Below are 9,770 nucleotides of genomic sequence, written 5' to 3'. Positions count from 1 at the left end.
CTGCCGCCCAACTCAAATCTATTGTCATAACACAGCCATAGCTGTTTGGGTAGACTGACAAAAGTGGTGGGCTTTTTCTCTGCTAAAACCACCACAACACCATCCTCCCCAGCCACTTCTCCCTGTCAATACAACAGATCAACAGTGCACATGGCAAGCCAGATGGTACCAGCCACTGGCCAATGGGCAATGGGCATGTAGAAGCAGCGTGGCTCAGTGGAAAGAGCATGGGCTCTGGAGTCAGAGGTCATGGGTTCGAATCCCAGCTCCACCACATGTCTGGGTGTGACCTTGGGCAAGTCACTTTAACTTCTCAGAGCCTCAGTTACCTCATCTGTAAAATGGGGATGAAGACTGTGAGCCCCCCATGGGACAACCTGATCACTTTGTATCCCCCGCAGCGCTTAGAACAGTGCTTGGCACATAGTAAGCGCTTAACAAATGCCATCATCATCATCATTGGCCATTCATCAGGTTCTATAAAGGACAATCTAGCTTATAACTGGTCTGTCCCTGTCTGGTAAGTGTATCAGATATCTCCAGCACTTGCATTTTAACAAAGCAGTCTTCTCCTGCCTTACTTTCATTCATTCATTCATTCATTCATTCATTCATTCATTCAACGGTACTTATTGAGTGCTTACTGTGTGCATAGCACTATGCTAAGTGCTTAGGACAGTACAATATAACAATAAACATACAATCCCTGCCCACAGTGAGCTTATAGTCTAGTGGGGGAGACAGACATTAATATAAATAAATTACAGATATACAATGATGGAGGAATAGCACAATTTCTGCCATATAGCACAAGTTCTGTGGCTCATAAACAACACCCTTATTCAGACAACTGGAAGGGAACATCAAATGGGGGAGTCAGGCAGTCACTCCAGAAAAAAGATCCAGAATTTGGGTGAACTTAGATGGATATCCATAAAGTGGTGCATTCGACAATGCATTCACTGCTTGGCTGTTTACATCGATTTTCTCAAGTCACACCCTATTTAGTCTCCATACCCAAACTACCCATCTCTGATGCACAAATTACCACCCATAAAACCACCCCCTCTATTAAACTCAACTCACTCGCTCTCCTATCTCTTTGTTGATCTTGTACCTTTAATCCACAGCTCTGGACCACCTCCATAGTTGACCTTCTCTGTTCCTGTGGAGCACTGTTAGTAGAAATCCAGATATTAGGTCTACCTCATCTTTAATTCATCTTTGCCTGCTTTAACTCTGCCTTTCCTCCACCAAGAAACATTATTTCTCCATCATTTTTTATTCCTGTGCCCATTGCCCTCACCAGTTGTTTCAGACCTTTAACTCCTTCCTCAAACTTCATTCCCCCACCATCCTCATCTCTTGCCTCCAGTCCCTCTCTCCTCTTCCCCTTATTCAACTTACCCATGCTTTCCAGCAGTATCTCAAGAGATGATATCCTGCCTCCCCTCAAAATCTGCCCCCTCCACTAGCAACTCCAACTCTATCCCTTCACATAATATCAAAACACTCACCCCCCCCCCCCACCTTTTTCCCCTCCTTGACTGCCACCTTCAACTTTTCAATTTCCAATGGCTTCTTCCCCATGGCTTTCAAACATGCTCATGTATCCCTATCAGATAAAACCCTCCCTGATACCATAGCTCTCTCCAATTATTGTCCCATCTTCTTCCAAATAACCATTCCTCTCCAATCTCTTTGAGTGAGTTATCTACACCCACTGACTCCACCTCCTCTCTTCCATTTCTCTTCTTGACCTCCTTCAATCTGGTTTCCACCCTCTTCATTCTATGGAAACTGCCCTCTCAAAGGCTAAGTACAGTGCTCTGCACACAATAAGCACTCAATAAATAAAAATGAATGAATCTCCATCTTGCCAAATCCAGCTACCTTTGACATATGAACCGCCCCCTTCTATTCTCCTGGAATTAATTTCTCCTGGGATATTATCTAACCTTGGCTTCACTGACACTATCCTCTCCTGGTTCTCCTCCTATCTGTCTGGTTGCTCAGTCTCATTTTCTTTTGCGAGCTCCTCCTCTGATTCCACCCCCTAACTGTGGGAGTTCCTCAAGACTCAGTTCTTGGTCCCTTTCTTTTCCCCATGTACACCTACTCTTTTGGAGAACTCCCTCTCTCCCATGGCTTCAATAACCATCTCTATGTGGATGATTCTCAAATCTTTCTCTCTAACCCTGATCTCTCTCATAGTCTAGCATTTCTTCCTGCCTTCAGGACATCTCTACTTGGATATGGATGGATGAGAAGCAGGGTGGCTCAGTGGAAAGACCCCGGGCTTGGGAGTCAGAGGTCATGGGTTCTAGTCCCGGCTCCACCATTTGTCAGCTGTGTGGCTTTGGGCAACTAACTTAACTTCTCTGTGCCTCAGTTACCTCAGCTGTAAAATGGGGATTAAGACTGTGAGCCCCACGTGGGACAACCTGATCACCTTGTATCCCCTCAGTGCCTAACAAATGCCATCATTATTATTATTATCACGTACCACCAACACCTCAAACTTAATACGTCCAAAACAAAACTCCTCATCTTCCCACCCAAACCCTATCCTCCCTTTGACTTACCCATCACTCTAGTCAACACCACCATCCTTCCTGTCTCACAAGTCTGAAACTTTGGCATTATCTTTCACTCATCTCTCTCATTCAACCCATAAATACAATCTGTCACCAAAATGGGTTGGTTCTTCCTTACAAAGTTACTAAAATTCAAACCGTATTGATCCCTCCACATATCCGCCAAGCTAGCTCTCTTCCTCCCTTCAAACCCCTGCTGAGAGCTCACCTCCTCCTGGAGGCCTTCCCAGACTGAGCCCCCTTTTTCCTCTCCTTCCCCACTCTCCCCGTCCTACCTCCTTCCCCTCCCCACAGCACCTGTATATATGTTTGTACAGATTTATTACTCTATTTATTTTACTTGTACATATTTACTATTCTATTTATTTTATTAATGATGCGCATTTAGCTTTATTTCTATTTATTCTGAAAGCTTGGCACCTCTCCACATGTTTTGTTTTGTTGTCATCTTCCCCTTCTAGACTGTGAGCCCATTGTTGGGTAGGGACCATCTCTATATGTTGCCACCTTGGACTTCCCAAGCGCTTAGTACAGTGCTTTGCACACAATAAGCACTCAATAAATATGATTAAAATCCAAGCACTTATTCTACCCCAGCTTTAATACTGTAGTACCCTCCTCACTGACCTGCCTGCCTCCAGCCTCTCACCTCACTCCAGGCCACACTTTACTCTACTGCCTGGATCATTCTTTGAAAAGAAAACATTCAGTCCATGTTTCCTCACTCCTCAAGAATCTCCAATGGTTGCCCATCCACCTCTGTAATAAAAAGAAACCTCTTACCATTGGCTTTAAAGCACTTGATCACCTTGCCCCCTCCTACCTCACCTCACTACTCCTCTACTACAACCCAGCCTCCACATTTCGCTCCTCTAATGCCAACTTAGTCACTATACCATGATCTTGTCTATCTCGCTGCAGGCAAAGATGAATTAAAGATGGATGAGGTAGACCTAATATCTGGATTTCCACCAACAGTGCTCCACAGGAACAGAGAAAATTAACTATGGAGGTGATCCAGAGCTGTGGATCTTGTCTATCTCTCCCACATCCTACTTCTGTCCTGGAACACACTAACCTCTTCATATCCGGGGTGAGAAGAAGTGTGGCTTATTGGAAAGAGCCCGGGCTTGAGAGTCAGAGATTGTGGGTTCTAATTCCAACTCTGCCACTTGTCTGCTGTGTGACCTTGGTCAAGTCACTTAACTTGTCTGTGCCTCAGTTACCTCAATGGTAATATGGGGTTGAAGACTGTGAGCTCCACGTGGGAAAACCTGATTACCTTGTATCTACTCCAGTGCTTAGAACAGTGCTTGGTACAGTATAGTATAGTATAGTATCAATCAATCAATCGTATTTATTGAGCACTTACTATGTGCAGAGCACTGTACTAAGCGCTTGGGAAGTACAAATTGGCAACATATAGAGACAGTCCCTACCCAACAGTGGGCTCACAGTCTAAAAGGGGGAGACAGAGAACAAAACCAAACATACTAACAAAATAAAATAAATAGGATAGATATGTACAAGTAAAATAAACAAATAAATAGAGTAATAAATATGTACAAATATATATACTTATATACAGGTGCTGTGGGGAAGGGAAGGAGGTAAGATGGGGGGATGGAGAGGGAGACGAGGGGGAGAGGAAGGAAGGGGCTCAGTCTGGGAAGGCCTCAGGGAGGAGGTGAGCTCTCAGCAGGGCCTTGAAGGGAGGAAGAGAGCTAGCTTGGCGGATGGGCAGAGGGAGGGCATTCCAGGCCCGGGGGATGATGTGGGCCAGGGGTCGATGGCGGGACAGGCGAGAACGAGGTACGGTGAGGAGATTAGCGGTGGAGGAGCGGAGGGTGCGGGCTGGGCTGGAGAAGGAGAGAAGGGAGGTGAGGTAGGAGGGGGCGAGGTGATGGACAGCCTTGAAGCCCAGGGTGAGGAGTTTCTGCCTGATGCGCAGATTGATTGGTAGCCACTGGAGATAGTATAGTATAGTATAGTATAAGTGCTTAACAAATACCAACATCATTATTACTATTATTATTATTATTATTACTATATCTGACAGATAGCTCTCCCCACTTGAAAGCCTTATTGAAAGCATGTCTCCTCCAAGAACCCTTCCCTGACTAAGCCCTCATTTCCTCTTCTCCCACTCCCTTCTGCATCACCCTGGTTGGCTCCCTTTATTCACCCTCCCACCCCAAGTTCCGCAGCACTTATGTACATATCCTTAATTTAGTTATTTATATTAATGTCTGTCTCCCCAACAAGACTGTAAGCTTGTTGTGGGCAGGGAATGTATCTGTCAAATTGTTATATCATACTCTTCCAAGTGTTCAGTATACAGTGCTGTACACACAATAAGCATTCAATAAATACCATTGTTTGATTGATGCTATAAATACCTGAAGATCAATCTTGGGGACTCCCATATTTAGAGCATGGGAGGCAGAGGAGTTGAGAAAGCCTGAGTTTGAGTGTCCAGAGAGAACTAGGAGAGGACAGTGTCAGTGAAGCAAGGTTGAACAATGTTTCTAAAAGAACAGGGTGGTCGACGGTGTCGAAGGCATTTGAGAGATTGAGGAGAATTTGGCAAGAAGATCACTGGTGACCTTTCGAGAGGGTGATTTCTGTGGCATGAAGGAGGTGGAAGGCAGATTGGAGAGGGCCAAGGAGAGAACTGGAAGGAAGTGGAGGCAGAGGGTGTAGACAAATCACTCGAGAAGAGAAATGGTAGGAGAGAGATGGGGCGAAAGCTGGAGGGAGCTGAGGGGTCAAGGTAGGGTTTTTTAGAATAGAGAAGACATGGCATCTCCACTTATAAGGTCAGTTCCCCGAACTCAGAAGAGGCAGCTTGCAATACCTATGAGAGGGGAAACAATGGCACTCTCTGCGCAATCTGTATCATGTCAGGGCCATCCCCTGCAGTGGCCCCATGAAAGAGGCAACAAGGTCCAGAACTTTACTGGCTTTGTGGCTGCTCCATGGGAACAGGATGAGAAATAGCCTTACTGTAGGCACTTCTCCTCCAAGAGGCCTTCCCTAACTGAGCCCTCATTTCTTCTTCTCCCATTGGCAGCACCCTAACTTGCTCCTTTTATTCATCCCTCCTCCCAGCCCCTCAGCACTTATGCACGTATCTGTAATTTATTGACTGATATTTATGTCTGTCTCCTCCTCTAGACTGTAAACTCGTTGTGGGCAGGGGATGTGTCTGCTTATTGTTATACTGTACTCTCCTAAGTACTTAGTATAGTACTCTGCACAGTGTGAGCACTCAATAAATATGATTGAATGAATGAATGAATGAAGTAGTGAAAAAATTCCGTAGTAACAAGCAAGTTTCTTGGATATAAACAGCATATAAACTGTGCCAGGGTTCTCTTCTCAGCTGGGAATAATTCATCCCCTTAGCAGCTCTGGCCTGGAGAGTTTTGAGCCCCAGCAGTAATGCTGCCACCTGTGCCAGCTCATTAAAAACGTGAAATGACACAGTCCCTTGAGTTCCTGGCATTTTTCTTTATGAATAAAGCACTGGAAATAAGCAACATGCAAATGCTTTCTTTTCCTTTGCTTTGCTTTGTGGAACTTTGCTCAGTTCTTTCTGTCATTTTATTTGATCACATCCTCCTCCAGAGGCTGGTAGCAGTCATATTTGAACACCTGAAAAGAAGCTGCTGGGCTTCTATTCACAGTGTCACTCCCTCTCATCATGTGATTTCTCCACCTGGGTTCTTCATATTGTTGCTTCCAAGGGTACAAAGCCTCATAGAATGAGTCCCCTTTCTCATTATGGAGAATGGGGTCATATACACAGAATCACACCTGAATGCAGTGAATATTTCAGGGAAAATCCAGTATTTTACAGGAGTCCATGCCAAACCATGATCACTCTGGTTGTTCACACTAGCTTGATTAGCCTAAAATTAACCCTCTTTTCTTAATTTTTTTGGTATTCATTAAGCATCTACTATGTGCCAAGCACTGTACTAAGCCCTGGGGTATGTGCAAGCTAATCAGGTTGAACACAGTCCCCGGCCCATGTGGGGCTCACAGTCATAATCCCTGTTTTACAGAGGAGGTAACTGAGGTACAGAGAAGTGAAGTGACATGCTCAAGGTCACAGAGAAGACAAGTGAAAGAGCTGAGATTAGAACCCAGGTCCTTCTGACTCTCAGGGCCGTGCTGTTTTGACTAGGTCATGACCCTCCCCATTGTTCCACAAGACAGTATCACATCATGGGGGTTCACGTTACACGGCCCCCATTTTTCAACATGCTGATGCAGATGTCGTTTCATCTCACAGTGCAACATAACGTTGTCACATGCAGTATTTTGTGGAATAGATTTGCTCAATTACCACCTCCACAGGGCATACTGCTTCAGGCAGTTCAGCTCAGCCCAGAAGCCACAACTCCCAACCTGTTAGTAGTTCAGTTCTTAGATACAGTTGATTGATTCCATCCTGCTGCCGTCATCGTTATCATCCTCTTCCTCCTCCTCCTCCTCCTCATCATCAATGGTATTTATTGAGCGCTTACTATGTGCAGAGCACAGAACTAAGTACTTGGGAGAGAGCAATACAACCGAGCAGGCAGATATGTTTCCCACTCACAAAGACCTTACAGTGAGAAAGCTATGGCAGAAGCAGCGTGGCTTAGTGGAAAGAGCATGGGTTTGGGAGTCAGAGGTCCTGGGTTCTAATCCCAGCCCCTCCCCTTGTCAGCTGTGTGACTTTGGGAAAGTCACTTCACTTCTCTGTGCCTCAATCATCTCATCTGTGAAATGGAATTAAGTCTGTGAGCCCCACTTGGGACAACCTGATTACCTTGTGTCTACACCAGCGCTTAGAATAGTGCTTGGTGCTTAACAAATACCATTGTTATTATTTTTAGAAAGGCAGCAAGTCTTGCACCAGTGGCCATCTTTGAATAAGTCCCGCTTGCTGCCATCTTTGGGAGGTGCTGCATGGTTTTCTGATGCAGTGGCTTCCGTTTTAATACTCTGGGAGGCTAGATCTCCTGAGTTGTTGTTCCCAAAGCCTCCCTCCATCCAGTCCCAAGGTCTCCGGAGGACCCCAACCCCCATGGAGAAGATAATGGACTCTAGCTTGACCCCGTGCAGATTCCTTACCAGATAACAATGTTTGATAGAAGCAGAAAAGTGCTTGTACCAGTCAAGGAACAGGGAAGCTACACTAGGAACCATAGCCACACATCTGGGAGAAAAAAGCCCAACCCTTCTAAATAATCCAATATCAGGTAACATTCCCCCCTCTGCATCTCCATGAGCATTTTTTTGTTCATGTGGAAACTGACTTAACTCTGAATGATCCTTCCCAAGTGAACATCAATCCCATTTCTTTTGACACCTCCTCTCCTATGAACGAAGGAGCTTTGACAGAATGAGACGGATCCATTACCATTGTTGGAAAGAGGTTTGAGAATCTGGCAGGTGATAAATCAAACCTAGTCAGTAATGGGCTTTTACAAAACCCCAATCTTGCCTATCTCCCTTTATGAACATAGATCATCCAGGCCAACTTTGTGAAGAGGCTTTTCAGACAACTAGTTCCTGAAAACTTCTTAGCTAGGAAGTTTTCCTTCCACCAGAAGGAAATGAAAATGAAGATGAGAGAGATGGCATCTAAACACTTGAAAGGATCACCTGAGAAAACGTACACCTCCATCCTCTGGGCCAGGTAGAGACAGGGAGCAAGCTCGTCCTCTAGACTGTAAGCTTGTTGTGGGCAGGGAATGTGTCATTTTACTGTTGTATTGTGCTCTCCCAAGTTCTTAGTGCAGTACTCGGCACACGGTAAGTTCTCAATAAATACGATTGAATGAATGAATGAGCAGGAGGGAAACCACCTCAGCACTCAGAGGAGGGCAGCCACCTCAGGGTAACAGGTAAAGGGAGAGAAGTTGGCATGGTGATGGAGTGGCCTGAAAACTCTGGATATTTTATTCGTGAGTATTTCCTATTCAAGACTTTCAGAGCCCAGCAATTTTGAAACCCACTAAGAGGGATATTAAAATTGTTCATAGATTTCATTTGTCATTTGTCTTTACTAATTTAATTTAGCTTGTGGGATCAACTCACTCAGCTCCATTAAACTACACAGTGCCTTCCCTTGCCAGGAGGCCTCTCAACCCTCCTGAGCCAGAGACCAGCCCAGAAGGAATACTGAGATAGAACCACAAAATCGGAGAGAAAGAGAGGATGTAGCACTCCTGCTCAGTCAAAGATATTTACTAAGGGCTTATTGTGAGCAGCATACTGTACTGAGCACTTGGAATGATACAATAGAGTTGGTAGATGTGAATCTGGTGCTCTCCTTCTGCCTGGGTCTGAGACTGGCTCCCAAAGAAGGCCCCCAGGACTCTTTATTCATTGTCGTATTTATTGAGCATTGACTGTTTGCAGAGAACTGTACTAACTGCTTAGAAAGTACAATTCAGAAACAAAGAGAGAGAATCATTACCCACAACAGGCTCACAGTCTAGAAGGGGGAAGACAGACATCAAAACAAACAAACAGGCATCAGTAGCATCAACATAAATAAATAGAATTTGAGATATATATACATGTCAGAACAAGTAAAACAGGCATTAATATAAACAAATAGAATTATAGATATGAACATAAATACACAATTGTTGTGGGGTGGGGAGAGGGAAGTAGAACAAAGGGAGAGAATTGGGGCTAGGTTGGGGGGAGGGGGAGCTGAGGAAAAGGGGGGGCTTAGTCTGGGAAGGCCTCCTGGAGGAGGTGAGCCTTTAGTAGGGCTTTGAAGGGTGGAAGTGTGTTTTTTTTGAGGAAGGAGGGCATTCCAGGCCAGAGGTAGGACGTGGGTCAGGGGTAGATGGCGGGGGACAGGCGAGAACGAAGCACAGTGAGAAGTTTAGCACCAGAGGAGTGGTGTGTGTGAGTTGGGATATAGAAGGCGAGAAGGGAGGTGAGGTAGGAGGGGGCAAGGTAATGGAGAGCTCTGAAGTCAATAGTGAAGAATTTTTGCTTGATACGGGCAGGTTTTTGCTTTAGTATCTCAAAATCCATTATTCATTCATTCAATCATATTTATAGAGCGCTTACTGTGTGCAGAGCACTGTACTAAGCACTTGGGAAGTACAAATTTACTTGTCTCTAAGGGACAAACCAGCTGCTGACACTTCAAAT

The sequence above is a fragment of the Tachyglossus aculeatus genome, chromosome 2, assembly GCF_015852505.1.
Source record: "Tachyglossus aculeatus isolate mTacAcu1 chromosome 2, mTacAcu1.pri, whole genome shotgun sequence".
Classification (NCBI taxonomy): Eukaryota; Metazoa; Chordata; class Mammalia; order Monotremata; family Tachyglossidae; genus Tachyglossus; species Tachyglossus aculeatus.
Note: the sequence above shows the minus strand (reverse complement) of the source record.